The sequence below is a fragment of the Chelonia mydas genome, chromosome 22 (assembly GCF_015237465.2).
Source record: "Chelonia mydas isolate rCheMyd1 chromosome 22, rCheMyd1.pri.v2, whole genome shotgun sequence".
Classification (NCBI taxonomy): domain Eukaryota; kingdom Metazoa; phylum Chordata; order Testudines; family Cheloniidae; genus Chelonia; species Chelonia mydas.
The window spans coordinates 19196040-19209696 of NC_051262.2; positions in this window are offsets into that span (position 1 = coordinate 19196040).

Genomic DNA, 13657 nt, shown 5'->3' on the forward strand with positions numbered 1-13657 from the left:
CCGTCTCTCACGCACGCCAACACAGACACGCAGCGCGCACACAACACACGCCGTCTCTCACGCACATCGACACAGACACGCAGCGCGCACACACACAACACGCCGTCTCACACGCACGCCGACACACGCACGCAGCGCGCACACACACAACACGCCGTCTCACACGCACGCCGACACACGCACGCAGCACGCACGCACACAACACGCCGTCTCACACACACGCCGACACACACCATCTCTCATGCACGCCGACACACACCGTCTCTCACGCACGCCAACACAGACACACAGCGCGCACACAACACACGCCGTCTCTCACGCACGCCAACACAGACACGCAGCGCGCACACAACACACGCCGTCTCTCACGCACGCCAACACAGACACGCAGCGCGCACACAACACACGCCGTCTCTCACGCACACCGACACAGACATGCAGCGCGCACACAACACACGCCGTCTCTCACGCACGCCAACACAGACACGCAGCGCGCACACACACAACACGCCGTCTCACACGCACACCGACACACACACGCAACGCACACACACAACACGCCATCTCTCACACACGCCAACACACACCATCTCTCACGCACGCCAACACAGACACGCAGCGCGCACACAACACACGCCGTCTCACACGCACGCCGACACACACGCAACGCACGCACGCCGACACACACACGCAATGCGCACATACACAACACACGCCGTCTCACACGCACGCCGACACACACGCAGCGCGCACACACAACACATGCCGTCTCTCACGCACGCCGACACACACGCAACGCACACACACAACACATGCCGTCTCGCACGCACGCCGACAATCACACGCAACGCACACACACAACACGCCGTCTCGCACGCACGCCGACAATCACACGCAACGCACACACACAACACACGCCGTCTCGCACGCACGCCGACAATCACACAACGTCTCACACGATGTCTCACAGACGCCGACACACATACGACGTCTCACACACACACACACCGACACACGACGTGTCTCACACACGACCTCACACACACACACACCGACACACGACGTGTCTCACACACGACCTCACACACACACACACCGACACACGACGTGTCTCACACACACACACACCGACACACGACGTGTCTCACACACGACCTCACACACACACACACCGACACACGACGTGTCTCACACAACACACACCGACACACGACGTGTCTCACACATGCCGACACTGACGCACGACGTCTCACACATTCGCCGACACACACACACCAACGCACGACGTCTCACACACTCGCCGACACACACACACACCGACACTGACGCACGACGTCTCACACACACACTCCCCCACACGCCGACACACACACACACCGACACTGACGCACGACGTCTCACACACACACTCCCCCACACGCCGACACACACACACACCGACACTGACGCACGACGTCTCACACACACACGCCCCCACACGATGTCTCACACACACACACCGACACACGACGTGTCTCACACACGACCTCACACACACACGCCGACACATGACGTGTCTCACACACACGCCGACACACGACGTCTCACACACACACGCACCGACACACGACCTCTCACACATGCTGACACTGATGCACGATGTCTCACACATTCGCCGACACACACACACCGACACACGACATCTCACACACACGCCCCCACACACACCGACACTGACACACGACGTCTCACACACACACACACACACACGCCGACCCACACATGCCGACACTGGCACATGCCGTCTCACACAACACATGCCGACACACGCCGTCTCACACACACGCCCTCTCACACAATACACGCCGACACATGCCATCTCACACACACGCCCTCTCACACAATACACGCCGACACACGCCGTCTCACACACAAAACACATGACGTCTCACCCACGCCATCTCACACACACACGACACACGACGTCTCACCCACGCCGACACACAGGACACAAGTCTCACCTGCGCCGACACACGATGTCTCACACACACACACCCACACGCCGACCCACACATGCCGACACTGGCACACGCCGTCTCACACAACACACGCCGACACACGCCGTCTCACACACACGCCCTCTCACACAATACATGCCGACACACGCCGTCTCACACACACGCCCTCTTACACAACACACGCCGACACGCCGTCTCACACACAAAACACATGACGTCTCACCCACGCCATCTCACACACACACGACACACGACGTCTCACCCACGCCGACACACAGGACACAAGTCTCACCTGCGCCGACACACGATGTCTCACACATGCCAATAAACACCGACACACACGACACGCCGACACACACAACACACAACGTCTCTCACACACACACACACAACACACAACGTCTCTCACACACACACAAAATGGCACACAACACGTCACACACACAGAGAACACGACCCATGACACGTCACACATACACACACGTCTCACACACAACACGACACGTCACACGACACACAAAATGGTAGACGACACGACACAGAAATCACAGACGTCACCGACACACGACACACACACAAGACGGCAGACGACACGACACAGAAATCATACACTCCACACAACACTGGAAACGACACCCAGTGCGTGCGAGAGTGGAGGTGTGACTGTCGGTGTTAACTTGGTCTCTGTTCATGGAGTGGGGCCCATGTAGATGGGATGAAAGAGGGAGGCAGGGCTGAGGGCAAGATCTCAAGCACCAGTCGAGCTTTGTGGAGTGATGGCTCATGCTTGGCTTTTGCAGCTGGGCTTCCAGAGGAATTGTCCAGAAGCCCTAGCTGGATGAGAATATGGCAGAAGTGGACCTGAGTAGCTTGGGCATCTTTCCAAGGAGATATAAACAGGCCTCAGCTTTCTGCCTTCTGCAGAACTGGCTGTGAGGTCAGTGCTTTCAGTTCCTCATTTGTACTCGCTGTAGCACTCTTCACAGGCCGTGTGCTTCCTCGTTGGGTACGGGGCTCTGTGGTATTAAGGCTGGGGAGGGGCCAGAGTCTTCTGTGGGAGAGGCAAAAAGAAGAGCCTATGAGACGTTGCCGACCGAGATGGTAACTTACTTGTTTTTTTCACCTTGTGCTGGGTTTAGTACCAAGGAAAAAGAAGATAAACCTCAGAATCTACTGTCCTCATGCGATGGTGAGTGAGAGAAGCGAGCCTGTGATCATTGTCGATGCCAGGCAAGAGCCGTCCATCTGGGAGCCGAGCAACCGCCGCTGTCAGTGAGATAAGTGTCTGGTTTGGTGAGGGCTCTGCTCACGCCCCACCTGAGTCCAGGTAGGGAAGCCCTGTAAGGTAGGATTGGGTTTGTAAGAAAAGGTTCCTGACTAGCTGTGGTTAAGAGGGAGAACTGGTCCCTATTTTCAGAGGCTGCTCATTTCTCTGGTCAGGAATGGTGTTTCCTCTGCAGCAGAAGGTTGGATCCAGGAGGATGACTCCAGGAAACGAGTTCCTTGCCTTCCTCCCACGTTTTTCTCTTTGTCTCTCTCTCTTTTCTCTAGTGTGTTGGCCAATTCTCTTTATCTCTCCTCTCCTCACTTTACCTTTCCTTGTGCTGTCTCCCTTTGTAACACGCGGGCAGGCGTGCTAGGTGTGCATCCCCACAGGCTAGATCTCGGGAGCCATGGAGAAGTAGGAGTGGAGAAAAATCCTGTGTGGCAGTGGGCACTAAAGTCAAGCAGTGACTGTTGGTGTGAACTTGGTCTCTGCTCATTGAATGGGGCAGATGGAGATGGGATTGGAGAGGGAGGCCAGGATGAGGGCCAGATTCCCAGCACCAATAGAGCTTAGTGCAGGGATGGCTTATGCTTGGCTTTTGCAGCTGTTCTCGCATAGGAATTGCACAGGATCCCTAGCCACAGGAGAAATGGCAGAGGTGGACCTGAGCAGCTTCGACATTCTTCTAAGGAGACATAAACAGTCCTCATGTTTCTGCCTTCTGCATAACTGGCTGTGAGGTCAGTGCTTTCAAGTCCTCATCTGGACTCACTGCAGTATTCTTCACAGGCCGTGTGCTTCCTTGTTGAGTACGAGACTCTGGGATTAAGGCTGAGGAAGGGACCAGAGTCTCATGAGCAAAGTGACTATTTTGGGTGCCCTGACAATGGGTGCCTTCCAGTTGCAGTTGTAAAGTAGGAATGGAAGATGGGTTGAGGGCGGAGCCGTGGGATCTGGCAGATGTGAAATGAAGAGACTATGTGACACTGCAGACGGAGATGCTAATATTTTTTGTTCCCCCCCCCCCCATCTGCTGGGTCTAGTACCAAGGAAAAAGAAGTCAAGCCTCAGAGTCTACTGCCCTCATGCGATGGAAAGTGAGTGAGAGCAGCGAGCCTGTGACCATTGTTGATGCCAGGCAAGAGCCCTCCATCTGGGAGCTGAGCAGCCTCCAGTCTCGGTGAGATAAGCGTCTGGTTTGGTGAGGACTCTGCTCATGCCCCACCTGAGTCCTGGTAGGGAAGCCCCGTTAAGTTAGGGTTCGGTTTGTAAGAAAAGGTTCCTGATCAGCTGTGGTTACGAGGGAGAAAAGGTCCCCATTTTCAGAGGTGGCTCATTTCTCTGGTCAGGAACGGTGTCTCCTCCGCAGCAGAAGGTTGGATCCAAGAGGATGACTCCAGGTGTTGAGTTGCTTGCCGTGCTCTCATGTTTCTCTGTCTTCTCTAGTGTGTTCGCCAACTCTCTCTCTCTCTCTCTCTCTCTCCTCTTCTCTCCTTTTGCCGTCTCCCTTCACAGGATACGGGTAGTGTGCATTCCCAGAAGTGAGGTCTCGGGAGCCCTGGAGAAGTAGGAGCGGACAAAAATCGTGCAGGGCAGCGGGTGCGAGCGTGGAGCGGTGACTGTCGGTGTTAACTCTGTCTCTGTTCATCGAGAGGGGCCAATGCGTGGATGAAGGCAAGATTTCCAGCACCAATGGAGCTTTGTATAATGATAGCTCATGCTTGGCTTTTGCAGCTATTCTCGCAAAGGAATTGTCCAGGAGCCCAAGCCAGAGAAGAAGTGGCTGAGGTGTACCTAAGCAGCTTGGACATCCTTCTAAGTGGACATGAAGAGTCGTCAGCTTTCTGTCTCGCGCATGACTGGCTCTGAGTAAGCGGTCAGTGCTTTGAATTCCTCGTCTGTGCTCGCCGCAGTATTTCTTCAGAGGCTGTGTGCTTCCTCTTTGGGTACGGGGCTCTGTGAGATTATGGCTGATGAGGGGCAGAGTCTGCTGTGCAGAGTGATTATATCGGGTGCCGTTGCAAGGGGTGCTTTCTAGTTGTAGTGCTAAAGGCCTAATGGTGGGGAGGATTGGGGCGGAATGCCACCGTGCAGGAGAGGAGAAAAGAATAGCCTATGCGATGTTTCCCACTGAGATGGTAACTTATTTGTTTTTCCTCCTCGGTCTGGGTTTAGTACAAACAGTTTACTCCCCTCATCGGATGGAAAGCGAGAGAGAGCAGTGAGCCCTCAAGCAGTGTTGATGCAAGCCAGGAGTCCTCCAGTTGGCAGTGGAGCAGTTGCTAATGTCAGTGAGATAAGTGTCTGGTTTGGTTAAGGCTTTGCTCACGGCCCGCCTGGCTCCAGGTAGGGACTCCCCATTAGCTGGGGCTGGGTTTATAAGAAATGGTTCCTGACCAGCTGTGGTTACGAGAGAGACAAGGTCCCCATTTTCAGGGGCTGCTCATTTCTCTGGCCAGGAACGGTGTCTCCTTCGCAGGAGAAGGTTGCATCTAGGAGAAGGACTCCAGCTGGTGAGTTGCTTGCCTTCCTCCCTTATTATTCTCTTTTCTTTTGTGTGTTGGCCAACTTTCTCAGTCTCTCTCTCCTCTGCTCTCCTGGTGCCGTCTCCCTTTGTAGGACATGGGTAGGTGTGCATTCCCCCAGGTGAGGTCTCGGGAGCCATGGAGAAGTCGGAGCGGACGAAAATCATGCAGGGCAGTAGAAAGGCTGCTGAAAGTACCTGAAGAGACAAAGGAACTGAGAAGGGGGAAGTCCAGACTAAGACAGGAGTCTAGTCTGTAAAGAGAAACAATGGGAAGTCTAAGCTAGAGAAACTCTTCAAGTTACCAAAAGACATTTAGGATGAGAAATTACTTCTTGAATCAAGTCTCTTTAAGATCTTAGGCTTAGTATGTGTGGGTATTTGTATTTGTTTAGTAATCTGCCTTCTTCTGTTTGCTATCCCTTACAGTCACTGAAAATCTAACTTTTATAGTGAAACTATTTTTTGTTTATTATTATTATTCTTAAACCCAGTTTGTGCAACTGGGGCTCCATGAGGAAATGCTTTGTGTATTACTCCAAGGGGCTGCCCGGTGTCACTGTTGGTCCAGGAGGGAAATGATTTGTGCACTACCTGAACTGGCTACGCAGTGTCACCATTGCTCCGTGAGAGAAATGCTTTCTGCGTTACTCCACGTGGCTACCCAAGTGTCACTGTTGCTCCATGAGGGAAATGGTTTGTGCATTGCCCTGACTGGCCACCCAGTGTCACTGTTGCTCTGTGAGGGAAATAGTTTGTGCATTACCTTGAGGGGCCACCCAGTGTCACTGTTGCTCCATGAGGGAAATGCTTTGTGCATTACCCTGAGTGGCCACCCAGTGTCACTGTTCGTCCATGAGCGAAATGGTTTGTGCATTATCTGGATTGGCCACGTGGTGTCACTGTTGCTCCATAAGGGAAACTGTTGGTGCATTACCCTGACTGGCCACCGAGTGTCACTGTTGCTCCGTGAGGGAAATTGTTTGTGCATTACCCTGACTGGCCACGGAGTGTCACTGTTGCTCTGTGAGGGAAATGGCTGGTGCATTACCCTGACTGGCCACCCAGTGTCACTGTTGCTCTGTGAGGGAAATTGTTGGTGCATTACCTAGAGTGGTTTCAGAGTAACAGCCGTGTTAGTCTGTATTCGTAAAAAGAAAAGGAGTACTTGTGGCACCTTAGAGACTAACCAGTTTATTTGAGCATGAGCTTTCGTGAGCTACAGCTCACTTCATTGGATGCATAGCATATCGATATGCTATGCATCCGATGAAGTGAGCTGTAGCTCACGAAAGCTCATGCTCAAATAAACTGGTTAGTCTCTAAGGTGCCACAAGTACTCCTTTTCTTTTTACCTAGAGTGGCCACCCAGTGTCACTGTTGCTCCGTGAGGGGAATGCTTTGTGCATTACCCAGTGTGGCCACCCAGTGTCACTGTTGCTCCTTGAGGGAAATTGTTCGTGCTTTACCTAGAGTGGCCACCCAGTGTCACTGTTTCTCCATGAGGGAAATTGTTGGTGCATTACCCTGACTAGCCAACCAATGTCACTGTTGCTCCGTGAGGGAAATTGTTCGTGCATTACCTACAGTGGCCACCCAGTGTCAGTGTTGCTCCAAGAGGGAAACTGTTAGTGTATCACCTAGAGTGGCCACCCAGTGTCACTGTTGCTCTGTGAGGGAAATAGTTTGTGCATTGCCCTGACTGGCCACCTAGTGTCACTGTTGCTCTGTGAGGGAAATTGTTTGTGCATTACCCTGAGTGGCCACCCAGTGTCACTGTTGCTCCGTGAGAGAAACTGTTGGTGCATTACCCAGAGTGGCCACCCAGTGTCACTGTTGCTCCGAGAGGGAAATTGTTTGTACATTACCCTGAGTGGCCACGGAGTGTCACTGTTGCTCCCTGAGGGAAATGCTTTGTGCGTTACCCTGAGTGGCCACCCAGTGTCACTGTTGCTCCGTGAGAGAAACTGTTGGTGCATTTCCCAGAGTGGCCACCCAGTGTCACTGTTGCTCCGAGACGGAAATTGTTTGTGCATTACCCTGAGTGGCCACCGAGTGTCACTGTTCCTCCCTGAGGGAAATTCTTGGTGCATTACCCAGACTGGCCACCCAGTGTCAGTGTTGCTCCGTGAGGGGAATGCTCTGTGCAGTACCCTGAGTGGCCACCCAGTGTCACTGTTGCTCCGTGAGGGAAATTGTTCGTGCATTACCCTGAGTGGCCACGGAGTGTCACTGTTGCTCTGTGAAGGAAATTGTTGGTGCATTACCCTGACTGGCCACCCAGTGTCACTGTTGCTCCTTGAGGGAAATTCTTCGTGCTTTACCTAGAGTGGGCACGGAGTGTCACTGTTGCTCCGTGAGGGAAATTGTTCATGCATTACCCTGAGTGGCCACGGAGTGTCACTGTTGCTCCGGGAGGGAAATTGTTGGTGCATTACCCTGACTGGCCACTCAATGTCACTGTTGCTCCGTGAGGGAAATTGTTGGTGCATTACCCTGACTGGCCACGGAGTGTCACTGTTGCTCCGGGAGGGAAATTGTTGGTGCATTACCCTGAGTGGCCCCGGAGTGTCACTGTTGCTCCGTGAGGGAGATTGCTGGTGCATTACCTACAGTGGCCACCCAGTGTCACTGTTGTTCTGTGAGGGAAATTGTTTCTGCATTACCCTGAGTAGCCACGGAGTGTCACTGTTGCTCCATGAGGGAAATGCTTTTTGCGTTACCATGAGTGGCCACCCAGTGTCACTGTTCGTCCATGAGGGAAATGGTTTGTGCATTATGTGGATTGGCCACCCAGTGTCACTGTTGCTCTGTGAGGGAAATTGTTGGTGCATTACCTAGAGTGGCCACCCAGTGTCACTGTTCCTCCATGAGGGAAACTCTTGGTGCATTTGGCAGAGTGGCCACCGAGTGTCACTTTTGCTCCGAGGGAAATTGTTTGTGCATTACCCTGACTCGCCACCCAGTGTCACTGTTGCTCCGTAAGGGAAATTGTTTGTGCATTACCCTGAGTGGCCACGGAGTGTCACTGTTGCTCCATGAGGGAAATGCTTTGTGCGTTACCCTGAGTGGCCACCCAGTGTCACTGTTGGTCCATGAGGGAAATGGTTTGTGCATTATGTGGATTGGCCACAATAATGGCTGGTGCATTACCCAGAGTGGCCACCGAGTGTCAGTGTTGCTCCGTGAGGGGAATGCTCTGTGCAGTACCTTGAGTGGACACCCAGTGTCACTGTTGCTCCATGAGGGAAATTGTTAGTGCATTACCCTGACTGGCCACCCAGTGTCACTGTTGCTCCTAGAGGGAAATTGTTGGTGCATTACCTAGAGTGACCAACCAGTGTCACTGTTGCTATGTGAGGGAAATTGTTGGTGCATTACCCTGACTGGCCACACAGTGTCACTGTTGCTCCTTGAGGGGAATGCTTTGTGCGATACCCTGAGTGGCCACCCAGTATCACTGTTCGTCCATGAGGGAAATGGTTTGTGCATTATGTGGATTGGCCACCCAGTGTCACTGTTGCTCCATGAGGGAAACTGTTGGTGCATTACCCAGAGTGGCCACCCGGTGTCACTGTTGCTCCGTGAGGGAAATTGTTGGTGCATTACCCTGAGTGGCCACGGAGTGTCACTGTTGCTCAGTGAGGGAAATTGTTGGTGCATTACCCTGACTGGCCACCCAGTGTCACTGTTGCTCCTTGAGGGAAATTCTTCATGCTTTACCTAGAGTGGCCACGGAGTGTCACTGTTGCTCCGTGAGGGAAATTATTGGTGCATTACCCTGAGTGGCCACCCAGTGTCAGTGTTGCTCCGTGAGGGGAATTGTTTGTGCATTACCCTAACTGGCCACCCAATGTCACGGTTGCTCCGTGAGGGAAATTGTTGGTGCATTACCCTGACTGGCCACCCAGTGTCACTGTTGCTCCTTGAGGGAAATTGTTGGTGCATTACCTAGAGTGACCAACCAGTGTCACTGTTGCTATGTGAGGGAAATTGTTGGTGCATTACCCTGAGTGGCCACCCAGTGTCACTGTTGCTCCATGAGGGAAATTGTTGGTGCATTACCCTGAGTGGCCACCCAGTGTCACTGTTGCTCCATGAGGGAAATTGTTGGTGCATTACCCTGAGTGGCCACGGAGTGTCACTGTTGCTCAGTGAGGGAAATTGTTGGTGCATTACCCTGAGTGGCCACCCAGTGTCACTGTTGCTCCGTGAGGGGAATGCTCTGTGCAGTACCCTGAATGGCCACCCAGTGTCACTGTTGCTCCGTGAGGGAAATTGTTGGTGCATTACCCTGACTGGCCACCCAGTGTCACTGTTGCTCCGTGAAGGAAATTGTTGGTGCATTACCCTGACTGGCCACCCAGTGTCACTGTTACTCCGTGAGAGAAATTATTGGTGGTCTACCCTGAGTGGCTACCCAATGTCACCGTTGCTCCGTGAGGGAAACTGTTGGTGCATTACCCTCATTTGCCACCCAGTGTCACTGTTGCTCCGTGTGGGAAATTGTTGGTGAATTACCCTGAGAGGCCACCCAGTGTCACTGTTGCTCCATGAGGGAAATTCTTGGTGCATTACCCAGAGTGGCCACCCAGTGTCAGTGTTGCTCCGTGAGGGGAATTGTTGGTGCATTACCCTGACTGGCCACCCAGTGTCACTGTTGCTCCGTGAGGGAAATTGTTGGTGCATTACCCTGACTGGCCACCCAGTGTGACTGTTGCTCTGCGAGGGAAACTGTTGGTGCATTACCCTGAGTGGCCACCCAGTGTCACTGTTCGTCCATGAGGGAAATGGTTTGTGCATTTTGTGGATTGGCCACCCAGTGTCACTGTTGCTCCATGAGGGAAACTGTTGGTGCATTACCCTGAGTGGCCACCCAGTGTCACTGTTCGTCCATGAGGGAAATGGTTTGTGTATTTTGTGGATTGGCCACCCAGTGTCACTGTTGCTCCATGAGGGAAACTGTTGGTGCATTACCCAGAGTGGCCACCCAGTGTCACTGTTGCTCCGTGAGGGAGATTGCTGGTGCATTACCTAGAGTGGCCACCCAGTGTCACTGTTGCTCCGTGAGGGAAATTGTTGGTGTATTATCCTGAGTGGCCACGGAGTGTCACTGTTGCTCCGTGAGGGAAATTGTTGGTGCATTACCCTGACTGGCCACCCAGTGTCACTGTTGCTCTGTGAGGGAAACTGTTGGTGCATTACCCAGAGTGACCATCACACGACATGACTCACAACACATGACACAGACACACAACATGACCATCACACGACATGACTCACAACACATGACACAGACACAGACACACGACATGACTCACAACACATGACACAGACACAGACACAGACACACGACACGACACTCACACGACATGACTCACAACACATGACACAGACACAGACACAGACACACGACACGACACTCACACACACATCATAGACACAATATGTCACACATTGCACATCACATGGCACATGGCACGTTGTACACACACACACAACACATCACACACCCAACACAGCACGTCTCACGTCACACACACCGTACGTCGCATGTCACGCACAACACATCGCACTTCACAGATGCACAACATGTCGCATGCGTGCGCACGCACACAACACATGACACACACAACGTGACACACAACCCGTCACACAGACACACAGACACACACAAGTAACATGACACACAAAATGGCGCACATGACACACAAAAGTCACACACAACACATGACACCGACACACACACAACACGTCACACAGAAGATGGCACACGACAGAACACACACGACACGTCGCACGTGGCACACAGAGCACGTTGCACGTATGTCGCAAACACTGCACATCGCAGAGACAGCATGTCGCACGTCGCATGTCGCACAACACATCGCACATTGCTTGTCACACAAAACGTCGCACACACGTCACACGTTGCATGTCACACGTTGTATATCGCACATCGCATGTGACGCACAACACGTCGCACGTTGTATGTCACACACACAACACGTTGCACGACACACCAAATGGCACACAACAAACACACAAGTGACACACAACACACGACACCTACACACACACCACACACACAACCCCTGACATGAAACGTGAAATGGCACACAACACAACACACAACACAGACACACACACACACAACACGACACACAACACTTTACACATACACTCAACACAACAGTCAAGACAACACATAACACGACACACAGCACGTTACACAGACATAGAACACGACACACAACACGTCACACAGACAAACACGTCTCACAGAACGCATCACACACACAACACATCACATGGCACACAACACAACACATAAAAATCACACACAACACATGACACCAACACACACAACACAACACAGAGAATGGCACACAACACAACACACACAATGCGACACACAACATCACACAGAAAACTTCACAGACAGACAACCCCGACACGCACACACAAGATGACACACAAAAATCACACAACAGATGACACTGACACATACACACACAACACAACACACAACGCCTCACACGACACACAAAATGGCACAAAACACAACACACACACAACATGACAACGCCTCACATGCCACAGACACATACACAACACAACACACAATGCATCACACACACACAACAACATACAAGACGACACACAACATCTCACAAGATGACACAATATGTCACGCATACACACACATCTCATACACACACAACACACTATACTGACACACATACATGGAACACGACACAACACATCACACACACACACACAGGACACAACACACCACGTCACACAGACACAAAACAGGACACGACACATGAGACATCACACACACACATGACAACACAGCACGTCTCACACACACACACAGACGACACAACAGGACATGACACACGAGACATCACACACACACACACGACACAACACACCACGTCTCTCTCTCACACACACAACAGGACACGACACACGAGACATCACACACACACACGGCACCTCACTCATTGCACGTGGCACACACAGCACATCGCACGTCCCACGTCACACACAGCATGTCGCATGTCACGCACAACATGTCGCAAGTTGCGTGTCACACACATAAGACGTTGCACACACAGTACTTCGCACACATGTCACACGTCACCCACAACATGTCGCACGTTGCATGTCACACACACAAAACGTGGCACGTGGTACACAGCACATCACACGTGGGACGTCGCAAGCGCAGACCCAACACGTTGCACACACATCACATCGCGTGTCGCACGTTGTACACAGCACGTCGCACGTCACACGCGCAGACACACCACATCGCACATCACGCACAACACTTCGCACTTCGCACACGCACAAAACATTGCATGCGTGCACGCACACACAGAACGTCACACACACAGAACCCGTCACACACACAATGACACACACATAACAAATGACAGCGACACATACACACAACACGTGACACACACAGAACACACGACACCGACACACACAGAACACAACACGTCACACGCGCAGACACACCACATTACATGTCACGCACAACACTTCGCACTTTGCACACGCACAAAATGTTGCACATGCACACGCGCACACAGCACGTCACACACACACAAGAACACACACAACCCATCACACTTACACACACAACACGACACACAACACATCACCCATGTCACCCACACACAAACACATGCAGCACGACACACAACACGTCACACAACCCGCCTCAGACACACACACAACACACAACATGACACAACACACGACACCAACACACAGACACAGAAGTCGACACACAACACATCACACACACACATGACAACACACCACACAAGAACACACAACACATCTCAC